Genomic DNA, 12,649 nt, shown 5'->3' with positions numbered 1-12,649 from the left:
TGCAGCAAGGGTTCTCCGCTTTTCTATTCCAGTCCCCTTGCAATTAAGACCAACATTCCGCATGCCCTCCCAAGTATTTGATGCACCTGCATGCTAACTTTTTTAAAATGATTCTTATACAGCGGCACCCATATCCATCTGTACTGCAGCATTCTGCAATGTCATCTAAACATTTTTTGTAATTCTTGTACAAGGATCCCTCTGTACCACAGGATTCTGCAGTCTCTCTCCATCTCAGTAATATTCCTCTCTCCTATGCTTCTTGCTGAAGTGGGCAACCTGACATTTTACTACATTGTACTACATCTGCTATTTTATCCCCATTCACTTGAACATTTACATATCTATGCAGACTCTCTGTATCCACCTTACAACTTGCTTTTATTCCTATCTTTGCATCGTCAACAAATTTTGCTACAATACAGTGGGTACCATCATCCAAAACATTAACATCGATCGTAAATAGTAGAGGCCCAACACTGAACTCTGCATCTGTCCACTAGTTATAGTTTGCCGAGCTCAAAATGACCCATTTATCCTGACTCTCTGTTTCCTGTCATATTCTCAATCCATGCTAATATATGAACCCTAACAACATGTACCCTTTTCTTGTGTAGTGATATTTTATGTGGCACCTTACAGAATGTCTTTTGGAACACAACTGGCTCCCCTTTATCATCCCTGCTGCTTACATTCTGAAGGAACTCTAAAACAATAATCTAACAAGATTTCCCTGTCTATATCCCTTCTTAGACACTTTGAATTACCCTCACTATTTGCCTTCCCACCTAGTTTTGTGTCATCCGCAAACTTGGCGATAGTACATTCATTTCCATATATATATATATGTATATATAATTAACATGTAATTAATATATTATATATTGCCTGGCACCTGTGTGGCATGAATGTTTCTTCCACTTGTCTGCTCAGCTTGGCTATTGTCCAGGTCTTGCTGAATTTGGCCATGAACTGCTTCAGTCTCCAAGGAGTCGTGAATGGTGCTGAACCTTGTGCAATCATCAGGTTTATGACCTTATTTTGGAAGGATGGTCATTGATGAAGCAGCTGAAGATTGTTGGGCCGAGGACACTACCCTGAGGAACTCCTGCAATGATGTCCTGGAGCTGAGATGATTGACCTCCAGCAACGACAAACATCTTCCTCTGTGGTAGGTATGACTCCAAGCAGCAGAGAGTTTTCCCCACGATTCCCATTGAGTCCAGTTATCACACTGGCACTTACTGTTATACTTACCCTGATTGTTTTTTTTTTAAATTCTCATCGCCTCGTTTCAATCAATGTCCTAATTTAGAAAGAGAAAAACAGAGAAATTGGCACAAACTAACCAGTTACCTCCTTTCCTGTGATATCAAGCATTGAATATTTTGAACATGGCCGGTTTGCTCCAGCCCCTTCCTCTCAGCTCTTTATCCCCCGCCACTCTCACTCTTCTCTCCTTCTCTCTCCCTCGCGGCTGCTCTCAGGCAGCTCTGCCGCTGTTCTTTCTCCACCCTCCAGTTTCACTTAGCTTTCACTCTCGGCTCCTCCGGCACAGTCCCAAGTTTCTGACTGTTTAGGAAATTCTCGGATCTTTATTTAGTTCAAGGTGGATGACCTCACTCTTCCCAATGTTGACCACCACCGGCCACAGTTTTATTCTCTCACTGAATCTGTCAATGATCCTTTGAAACTTGCTGCTCCCACATACGCTACTAAACATGTCACCTATCCTAGTGTTATCAGCAAACTAGAATGTAGGCTGGAAGTTATTAAAATTTACATGAAAACAGAAAATGCTGTAAAAACTCAGCAGCCCTGGCAGCATCTGTGCAGAGAGAAACAGAGTTAACATTTGAGTCCGTATGATCCTTCTTCAGAGTCATGAGCTCTCCACTACTTTACCCTTTTTGTCCCTTATTCAATTTTGTATCCATGCTGTCGTTGGCCCTTTAATCCCAGCTGCTGGAATTTTACCAACAGGTTCATTATGTGGGACTTTTTCAAATCCCTTTGGAAGTCCAGACACACATCATCATCCTGGCTCCTCTGGACAATGTTCTCTGACACGTCATCAAAGAACTTTATTAAGTATTTCAGTGCTGATTTTCTGTTAACCAATCTGTGCTGGTTATCATTTATCAACTCATGTTCTACCGAGTGACAATGAATTTTGTTCTGGATTATTGTCTTTAAACGTTTCCCCACCACCAGCATGAGACTAACTGCTCTGTAGTTACTGGGTTTATCCCTCTCCATTTTAAACACGCATGTAACATCAACAACCTGCAGTCGTCTGGCTTCACTCCCATATCCAAGGAGGATTGAAATATTGTGGCTCGAGTCTCCGCTATTTCCACCCTTCATTCCCTCAGTAATCCAAGGTGTATCCGATGCGGATCGAGCAGCTTTTCTACTGTGAGCGGTGCCAGCCTTGTGATAGCTTCCACTTCATCTATTTTCATCCTATCCAATATCCCCACCAATGAAATTAGCAGCATCCACTTGTTTTGCGATGACAGGTTTAGTGCAAAGTTTACGAGGCGAATACCAGGGATGGGCCGGTTGTCTTATGAGGTGAGATTGAACAGGTTAGGCTTGTATCACCTGGAGTTCAGGAGAGTAAGAGGCAACTAGATTCAAACCTTTAAGATCCTGAGGGTCTTGTCAGGGTGGAGGTGGAGAACACGTTTCCTCTTGTAGCAAAATCTGGAACAAGGGGTCGCTCATTTCAGACAGAATTTCTTTTCTATCCGAGGGTCGAGCGTCTTTGGAGCTCTCTTCCTCAAAAGCTGGTGGAAGCAGAGACTTTGAATATTTTAAAGGCAGAGCTAGATAGATTCTTGATTAACAAGGGGGTGGGGGGTGAATGGTTATTGGGGGTAGGCAGGAATGTGAGGTTGAGGTTACAATCAGATCAGGCAGGAGCTTATTGAATGGCGGAGCAGGCTCGAGGGGCTGAGTGGCCTACTCCTGCTGCTAATTAGTTTGTTTGTATGTTCTCATTTAGTACGTCAGCCATGCCCTCTCCCCGCACAGGATCTCCAAATCCGCCCCCCCTTTCAGTGACTGCCCTTACGCTGGTAAAAAATCTTCAGTGTTTTCGGTTGTTACCTGCAAATCTTTTCTTATACGCTCTCTCTTCTGATCTAATTTCCTTTTTCCATCTCTCCTCTGCACTTTCTGTATTCTGCTTAGTTCGCTAATGTATTATGAATCTGACTATTATCATCAGACTTATTTGGAATTCCCACAGAGCACAGGATGTGTAGGCAACAGCTCTCAGCTGTCCCAACATTTCACTGAAATGAGTTGTCTATTTAAGTAAAGTTCTCGTTATTTAGAGTGTTCCACTCCTTCCCTCTTGTACTTTTGCTGCAGTATCTGGGTTAAAATTACACAGCGGCTCCTTCCCCCTCTGCACTTAACCCTCACTTGCAAAAAATTGAAATTTTTAAGTCTTCACTCTGAAATTTACTCTCTCTGTGTTTGAGCTCACAGGTCACTTGAGTTCTTGTTTGTAATTTAATTGTTCCACATAATTTACCTGAAAGTAAGGTTTGATTTTGAATATCAATTCATTTGCACTGTAATTCCAGTTTAATTGAATTCAAAATATCAACAAACTAGAAGTTTGCTCCTAGTTTCTATGTTTTCAAGGGAAAATCTAGAGGTGACTTATTTGTTCTGCAATAACGTGCCTGCTCAACTCAGTTCAATAAATCCTGTTCTAAACAGAACGCTTTATCCAGACAATACATCTACTTGATGAGCTGATGGTGCACGGAGCACTCAGCTTTTACTCACTGATCTTCACAAGAGTTGATTGAGTTTTGATGTTGACTTGTTCGCTGGTGTCGATTTACTCAGACTCTTCACCTGATTTCTGTGCTGTCCAATGAAGCTTTCTCAGCAGAGTTCTCAATAATAACTTGACTTTTCCTCATAGGATTTCAATCTTGATGGTTTTTGAACTATTTTATCAAATGATTTAGTTTTGTAAATGTCACAGTCGCTCTCATGATCAGGCAGAAAGTTTAACTGCTGTGTTTTCAAGCAGCCGACAGCTTTATTTGAGATGTCATTGATACAGGATTTTGAGTTCGAATCCAGTCACAAAATTTTCCAATGAATCTCAAGGTTCGCTCGAGGAACAGCGCCTCATCCTTCAATGAGGAACTTTACACCCTTCCAGTGTGAACATTCAGCTCAACAATATCGCTCTGTAAAAACTGCCAACATTCTGATTCCCTTCTGTTCGCAGATGCGGGTTTGAGCCTCGGTTTCACTGAGATGTTCTGAATTGATCTTTTCCTTGACGTCACAAAGTGCTTTATAATTCAACACGTCTGTACATTACAGGGGCTGATGGAAGATCCAATCAGTGAGATGCGCATTCACCCTTTTTAAAACATTATTTCAGGGGGTGTGAGCGTCGCTCGCAAGGCCAGTCTTTGTTACACATCCCAAACTGCCCATGAACTCAGTGGCTTTTTCAGCGGGCAGTTAGGAATCAAACTCATATGTAGGCCAGGCCATGGAAGACATCAGTGAACCAGCACTGAGACTAGCGTTAAATTGCAGGTTTTAATTATTGAGTTTAATTTCCATCAGCAACTATGGTGGGAAATGAACCCAAGTCCCCGGAATATTTCCACTGCTCCAATGTTTCTCCTTCGAGAGAGATGGAAATATCATGTCGAATGGACTCTTCGGCAACAAATTGCAAATCCTTTTACCTGGGCAGCTGCTGCTCGTGTTATTTGCCAGCTGATAGTGCCATCAGTTTTTGGGGATACCCAGTGCAGCTTCTGAGGGGAGGGGAGACTTGCCCTCCTCCAAAGCACACGGGCAGCTCTGTGCCCGCTGGTCCACGTTACTGGAATAAAGCTCGGTTTCACCTTTCTTGATAAAAACATATGAAAAACCGCTGGTCAACTCAGCTCCCATTAAACTATGCTAACAACCCTCATATGTTCCCAGCTTCTGGTCCATCGATCGGTCATTGGGAATTTAAATTCCTGAAAATCCGTCTGTTGATCCATTGCAATGGTGCTTCTTTTAACATTAACCAGGGGACCGTAATTGGAATCCAATTAATCCATTGTTTCCCTCTTGTTTATTTTTATTTCTTTGTGTCTGTGTCTCTCAGTGATTAGGTCGAGAAATGAGCTCGCGTCAGTCATGCGGCGGACGGAGCTCATGAGTATTACAAATATTTACCCTTTCCTTTTAAATTCAGATCAGAATTTATCATTGAAACACAGGAAATGCTGCTTAACCTGCTCTAAGGGCACTTCTATGACTCACTGAAACAACATAATTTGACCTTTCAGTAAGCTCTTTGTGTGCAGCCGTTTCTGGGGGTCTTCCTCAGTCACGAATATTTGAATCGGATCTTAGTTTTCTGCATGTTTAGTGAGAAGCCCAATATGTCATCTGCTTTACAGAAGGAGTCGACAGTGACCTGGAGCTAAGTTTCTGAGTGAGCGCCCTGTTACGAGCGGGATGGGAGGAGTGCGCCGTTGGTCTAGTCCCACTACTCCACAGGTCACAACATTGGCTCAAATGTTCATTTCACTCACCAAAATGGCCAATTATTTACCTTCACCAGTGTTCCCGAGAATAAAATAGGTTTAAAAGTGGATTATTTCAATAAACCATAAATTTATTTGTTTATTATAAAAAAAGGTATTTTCGAATAGAAAAATAAAGCTTATGAACATTCAGTATGGATCTGAAATTATGCGAATTAATCTTTCGAGATACCATAAGTCACACACACACACACATACACACACACACACGTTCTCCCTCTCTCACAAACACACACAAACACACATACAGACACGCACTCATAATAGAAAACCATGATATTAAAAAGAGAAATAGGGGAAATTAAAGCAAAATGATGGGGATGTTGAAAATCAGAAACAAAAACAGAAAATGCTGGAGAAAATCAGCTGGTCTAACAGCATCTGTGGGGAGAAATAAATACAACGTCAACGTTTCGAGTCCTTATGACCCTTCTTTAGAAAGGGGACAATTTTGCCAAACATTAAACGTCAATGGATCAAGGCAAAGGTCAGGGTGTGCAGTCCTTGAGATGGGGTCAGTGTTCCACAGTAACTCCCCCAGCACTGATCCGTGACAACATCAAGCAGTTGGTCCTTCTCTTCTCAAAGGAAAAAAAAGTCCACTTTTTAAAACACAGTCTCCGAGGTATGTTTTCTTTCAGAACCATGAAATCCATGTGACCCTATTTGTACACAGCCCTATCGGGTCGAAATGTTCACAGCCTGATTTCAACATGGAGTTGTAGGCTTGTCTGAAAGAACATTCAGACTGGCAGAGCTGCGGGTGGCTGTGGGGCCGGGTGGGTGGGTTGGTGGTTCCGGGAGGCGAGTGTGGTGGCAGTTGGGGGGATGCACTGAGGGGAGGGACGTGTTGTGGCGGCGGATGTTGGTGAGTTGGGCGGGAGGGTTACAGTTTCATATTACTTGACCATATTTTAGCTGTGTTATAGGAGTTGCAGAAATTCAGCTTTAATTCGACTTAGCAAAGAAGCTCAAGGGGAATTAACGGTCAGGGAAGTTAGGCAGCGCTCACTTCAATAGCTGGTCATCACATGTCTAAGTGGCAGTTTCTCAGGGCAGTAAGAGTTGGAATGGGGTTACTTTTGAAGAAAGTGTTGAAGTGGCATTTTCCTGCGACAAAACTGATAGCCAAGAATGTGCGCGAAATTAACAGAAAGTCCAACCAACTCATCCACACAGTCAAGCTGGTGAAACGAAATGACTGGCGACCTGGCTCTCACCCTGATCACTCGGTTCTCGGACTCCTGCAATGTTCCGATGAAGCTCAAGGTTCGCTCGAAGAACAGCGGCTCATCCTTCAATGAGGAACTTTACAGCCTTCCAGTGTGAACATTCAGCTCAACAATATCGCTCTGTAAAAACTGCCAACATTCTGATTTCCTTCTGTTCGCAGATGTGGGTTTGAGCCTCGGTTTCACTGAGATGTTCTGAATTGATCTATTTCTTGACGTCACAAAGCGCTTTATTATTCAACACGTCTGTCCATTACAGGGGCTGATGGAAGATCCAATCAGTGAGGTGCGCATTCACCCTTTTAAAACATTATTTCAGGGGATGTGAGAGTCGCTCGCAAGGCCAGTCTTTGTTACACATCCCAAACTGTCCTTGAACTCAGTGGCTTTCTCAGCGGCAGTTAAGAATCAATCTCATACGTAGGCCAGACCAGGGAAGACATCAGTGAACCACCACTGAGATTAGCGTTTAATTGCAGGTTTTAATTATTGAGTTAAATTTCCATCAGCAACTCTGGTGGGAAATGAACCCAAGTCCCCGGAATATTTCCACTGCTCCAATGTTTCCCCTTAGAAAGAGATGGAAATATCATGTCGAAAGGACTCTAAATCCGATTCCCATGTTATTGTGAACAAAAGTATCGAATCCAAGATCTTACAAGAAAAGTCGAAGCAAGCTGGCCTCATAACCTGGGTTGGAGAATCACATTAGTGATTCCAGGCAGAGCTTCTGCAAAATCATCCCCATAAGGCGGAAACAGTTGATAAAGTAACGACGAAAGTGGGATTCGAACCCACGCGTGCAAAGCACAATGGATTAGCAGTCCATCGCCTTAACCTCTCGGCCACCTCGTCGCAAAATGCTGGTTATTAAACCCCCTTCTATACTTTTTGCATCCATGAACCGTTGAAATAAATGAACCCCTTTGGTACAAGCACTGAATATTCGGCAAGATGTGTAAAGATGTAAACGTAGTTTATGTCATTAAAATAAATGTGCATCACATCAGATCAGGGACTGTTGTAAACCGACTGATGTGAAACACTTCAACACTTCAACCTAATATCCAACATGTTTCTACACAGTGTGAAAATCCAGCGCTGAAAGACCAGAACTTACAAGCATTTGGTAGCAAAAGGAAACCCCTCCCAGCTCACTGCAAGCACCGGAACACAGCTAAAATGTGGTAAATTAAAATGAAACACTGGAGTACCCAGCTCTGCTTGTCCTTTCAGTCAAGATTGAAACTGAGTGCAATCAGCCTCCCTCGTGAATCCACAAATAGACAGTTCCCTCATTTGATGCATTAGAATTAATTCAGAGTCTCATGGCACGGAGAAACGCTCTTTAAACTTGGCATTCATTTATATCAGGTGTGTTGAAGTGATGCATTCCCTGCAATGACTTCCCGGGTGATCAAACCTGGTCCTGATTTCCGGAACTGCCACCACCTTGAGGGCGAAATGAAAAAGCTGCATTAAGATGGGCTCGTCCGGGATTTGAACCCGGGACCTCTCGCATTTTAACTCAACGAAAATCCCAAAGCGAGAATCATGCCCCTAGACCAACGAGCCACCTGCATAACAAAACGCCGTCAAGGAATCCTTTCATTGTCACACAAAGTGCATCAATCATAAGCGAATTACAGTTCATGCTGGAAATATTTTCCAATATTTTACAAACCCCGGGGACGACTCCAACCATTGGAGAGTTTCCCGCCTTATTTCCTTTCACTTCAGTTTTGCTGGAGTTCCTTGATGCCGCATTAGGTCAAAAGCTTCTTTGAACTCAAGTGCAGTCACTTGCACCTCACGTCTTGACTTCGGCTGTTTTCTTCAGGTTTGGACCAAGGCTGCAATGAGGTCAGGAGCTGAGTTACCCTGACAGGAAACAAACTGAGCTTCAGTGAGCGGGTTATTGCTGAGTAAGTGCCACTTCATCGCACTGTCGAAGACATTTTCCCTCACCTTCTTGATAAACTAGAGAAGACTGATTTTTGGTTTTTGCCGGTTGGATTTTCCTGGGTTTTTTTGTGGACAAGACAGACCTGAGCAATTTCCCACATTGCCGGGTAGATGCCAGTCTTGTGGCTTCACTGGAACAACTTGGCGAGGGGCGAGGCTATTTCTGGAGCACAGGTTTTCAGTACTGCTGCAGGAATGGTGTCAGGGCCCGAAGTTTTTGCAGTTACCCGTGCCTTCAGTCATTTCTTGATTTCACTTGGAGTGAATGGAGCTGGCTGAAGACTGACATCTGTGATGCATTTCCCCAGCTTTGTGCAAAAGCAGAACTGAGGGAATCACATACGTGGCCCTAGGAAACTCATCAGCTAAGTGGTGAAAGGCGACAGTGTTTATCCCAAACGGGTTCCATTCATTCAGACACAAATTTAGTGCAAAAGTAGCCATGATCATGTGCGACACACACACATTTTTCTGATCTGCAGTTAGATGTTGGATATTAGGGTGAAGTGTTGAAGTGATTCACATCAGTCGGTTTACAACAGTCCCTGATCTGACGTGAGGCACATTTATTTTAATGACATAAACTACATTTCCATCTTTACACATCTGGCCGAATATTTAGGGCCTGTACCAAAGAGGATCATTTATTTCAAAGGCTTACTCATGCAAAAAGTATAACCGAGAGGTTAAGGCGATGGACTGCTAATTCATTGTGCTTTATACGTGTGGGTTCGAATCCCATCTTCGTCGTTACTTTATCAACTGTTTCCCACTTATTGCGGTGATTTTGCAGAAGCTCTGCCTGGAATCACTGATGTGATTCTCCAAACCAAGTTATGAGGCCATTTTGCTTCGACTTTTCTTGTAAGATCTTGGATTCAATACTTTTGTTCACAATAACATGGGCATCCGACTTAGAGTCCATTCGACATGATATTTCAATCTCTCTCGAAGGAAGTGGAAATATTCCGGGGACATGGTTTCATTTCCCACCATAGTTGCTGATGGAAATTAAACCAACAATTAAAACCTGCAATTTAACGCTAATCTCAGCGCTGGTTCACTGATGTCTTCCCTGGCCTGGCCTACATATGAGGTTGATTCCTAACTGCCCGCTGAGAAAGACACTGAGTTCAAGGACAGTTTGGGATGTGTAACAAAGACTGGCCTTGCGAGCGACGCTCACAGCCCCTGAAATAATGTTTTAAAAGGGTGAATGCGCACCTCACTGATTGGATCTTCCATCAGCCCCTGTAATGGACAGACGTGTTGAATAATAAAGCGCTTTGTGACGTCAAGAAAAAGATCAATTCAGAACATCTCAGTGAAACCGAGGCTCAAACCCGCATCTGCGAACAGAAGGGAATCAGAATGTTGGCAGTTTTTACAGAGCGATATTGTTGAGCTGAATGTTCACACTGGAAAGGCTGTAAAGTTCCTCATTGAAGGATCAGCCGCTGTTTCACTTCCCTCCAGGTTTCCAGTTTTTCTTGATAAAGCCAATTGCTCCCTGACGTCACTATTAAATGGCTTCACTCTAAGCTTAAGGTTTTATACATTTGTTCTGTATTCCCCGACAAGAGGAAATCGTTTCTCCGCATTAAAACCTATTAATCATCTCAATTACCTCAACCAGATAGCGCCTACACCTTCTCAACTCACGAGTATGTAAGCGTCACAGCGGGAGCACATCTAACTGCAGATCAGAAAAATGTGTGTGTGTCGCACTTGGTCATGGCTACTTTTGCACCAAATCTGTGTCTGAATTAATGGAACCCGCTTGTGATAAATACTGTCATCTTTCACCGCTTAGCAGATGAGTTTCATACAGCCACGTATGTGATTTCCTCAGTTTTGCTTTTGCACAAAGTTGGGGAAATGCATCACAGATGCCAGTCTTCAGCCAGCTCCATTCACTCCAAGTGAAATCAACAAATGGCTGAAGACACGGGTAACTGCAAAGGCTTTGGGCCCTGACACCATTCCTGCAGCAGTACTGAAAACCTGTGCTCCAGAAATAGTCTCGCTCCTCGCCAAGTTGTTCCATTACAGCTACAAGACTGGCATCTACCCGGCAATGTGGGAAATTGCTCAGGTCTGTCTTGTCCACGAAAAAAACAGGAAAATCCAGGCAAAAACCGCCCCATCCGTCTTCTCTAGTTTCTCAAGAAGGTGAGGAAAAATGTCTTCGACGGTGCGATGAAGTGGCACTTACTCAGCAATAACCCGCTCACTGAAGCTCAGTTTGTTTCCTGCCAGGGTCACTCAGCTCCTGACCTCATTGCAGCCTTGGTCCAAACCTGAAGAAAACAGCCGAACTCAAGACATGAGGTGCAAGTGACTGCACTTGAGTTCAAAGAAGCATTTGACCGAATGTGACATCAAAGGACTCCAGCAAAACTGAAGTGAAAGGAAATAAGGCGGGAAACTCTCCACTGGTTGGAGTCGTCCCCGGGGTTTGTAAAACATTGGAAAATATTTCCAGCATGAACTGTAATTCGCTTTTGTTTGATGCACTTTGTGTGACAATGAAAGGATTCCTTATTTGGGTTTTGTTATGCAGGTGGCTCGTTGGTCTAGGGGCATGATTCTCGCTTTGGGACTTTCGTTGAGTTAATATGCGAGAGGTCCCGGGTTCAATTCCCGGACGAGCCCATCTTAATGCAGCTTTTTTATTTCGCGCTCGAGGTGGTGGCAGTTCCGGAAATCAGGACCAGGTTTGAACACCCGGGAAGTCATTGCAGGGAATGTATCACTTCAACACACGCGATTTAAATGAATGCCAAGTTTAAACAACGTTTCTCCGTGCCATGAGACTCTGAATTTATTCTAATACATCAAATGAGGGAACTGTCTACTTGTGGATTCACGTGGGAGGCTGATAGCACTCGGTTTGAAATGTTGATTGAAATGACAAGCAGATGTGGGAGTCCCGTGTTTCATGTGGCCCAGAGGTTAAAGCGATGAACTGTTTATCGCTTGTTCTTTGTGCGCAGTATTTCGAATCCCACCTTCGTCCTAACTTCATAAACTGTTTCTGCCTTTGTGCGGTGATTTTGCAGAAGCTTTGCCTGGAATCACGAATGTGATACTACAATCCTAATAATGAGCCCAGGTTGCATAGACTTTTCTTGTAACGTCTCGGGTTCGATCTTTTTGTTAACATTAACATGGCGAACCATTCGACTTGATATTTCCAGCTCTCTCTAAGGGGAGACAGTGGAGCAGTGGAAATATTCCGGGGAATTGGGTTCATTTCCCACCAGAGTTGCTGGTGGAAATTAAACTCAATAATTAAAACCTGCAATTAAACGCTAATCTCAGTGCTGGTTCACTGATGTCTTCCCTGGTCTGGCCTACATATGAGTTTGATTCCTAACTGCCCGCTGAGAAAGACACTGAGTTCAAGGACAGTTTGGGATGTGTAACAAAGACGGGCCTTGCGAGCGACTCTCACATCCCCTGAAATAATGTTTTAAAAGGGTGACTGCGCACCTCACTGATTGGATCTTTCATCAGCCCCTGTAATGGACAGACGTGTTGAATAATAAAGCATTTTGTGACTTAAAGAAAAAGATCAATTCAGAATATCTCAGTGAAACAGAAGGAATTCTCTTTAAGCTGCTCTAGAGACACTTTCACGGTTCAGTGGAAGAATATAATTTCTATGCCTTCACGGAATGAAGCCAGACAGGAGCAGATACATGTGTCTCAATGATCAGACAATGTAGGTCGGGAAGCGTGTGTTTCGATGGTCTATGGATTCCCCTGTGAGGAATCTCCTGGAGGGGTTTTTTTTTTGCTGCGGAATGTTTGTCTGTTTCAGGCTTTCCACAGTAGGTTTTCACACTGTGA

At 43.4% G+C, this 12,649-nt stretch overlaps 3 non-coding genes across 3 annotated transcripts; 1 reads left to right on the top strand and 2 right to left on the bottom strand.

Annotated features, from left to right (window-relative positions):
• Positions 1–7,602: 7,602 nt before the first annotated feature.
• On the bottom strand, positions 7,603–7,684 carry trnas-gcu (transfer RNA serine (anticodon GCU)). Its single transcript has one exon. It is a non-coding gene; the product is annotated as a tRNA-Ser (tRNA).
• Positions 7,685–8,314: 630 nt separating this feature from the next.
• On the bottom strand, positions 8,315–8,404 carry trnap-ugg (transfer RNA proline (anticodon UGG)). The gene is given in 2 exon segments: positions 8,315–8,350; positions 8,369–8,404. It is a non-coding gene; the product is annotated as a tRNA-Pro (tRNA).
• Positions 8,405–11,359: 2,955 nt separating this feature from the next.
• On the top strand, positions 11,360–11,449 carry trnap-ugg (transfer RNA proline (anticodon UGG)). The gene is given in 2 exon segments: positions 11,360–11,395; positions 11,414–11,449. It is a non-coding gene; the product is annotated as a tRNA-Pro (tRNA).
• Positions 11,450–12,649: the final 1,200 nt, after the last annotated feature.

This window comes from Cetorhinus maximus, chromosome 31 (genome assembly GCF_964194155.1).
Source record: "Cetorhinus maximus chromosome 31, sCetMax3.hap1.1, whole genome shotgun sequence".
Taxonomy (NCBI): domain Eukaryota; kingdom Metazoa; phylum Chordata; class Chondrichthyes; order Lamniformes; family Cetorhinidae; genus Cetorhinus; species Cetorhinus maximus.
Note: the sequence above shows the minus strand (reverse complement) of the source record. Positions and strands in the feature narration are given on the sequence as shown.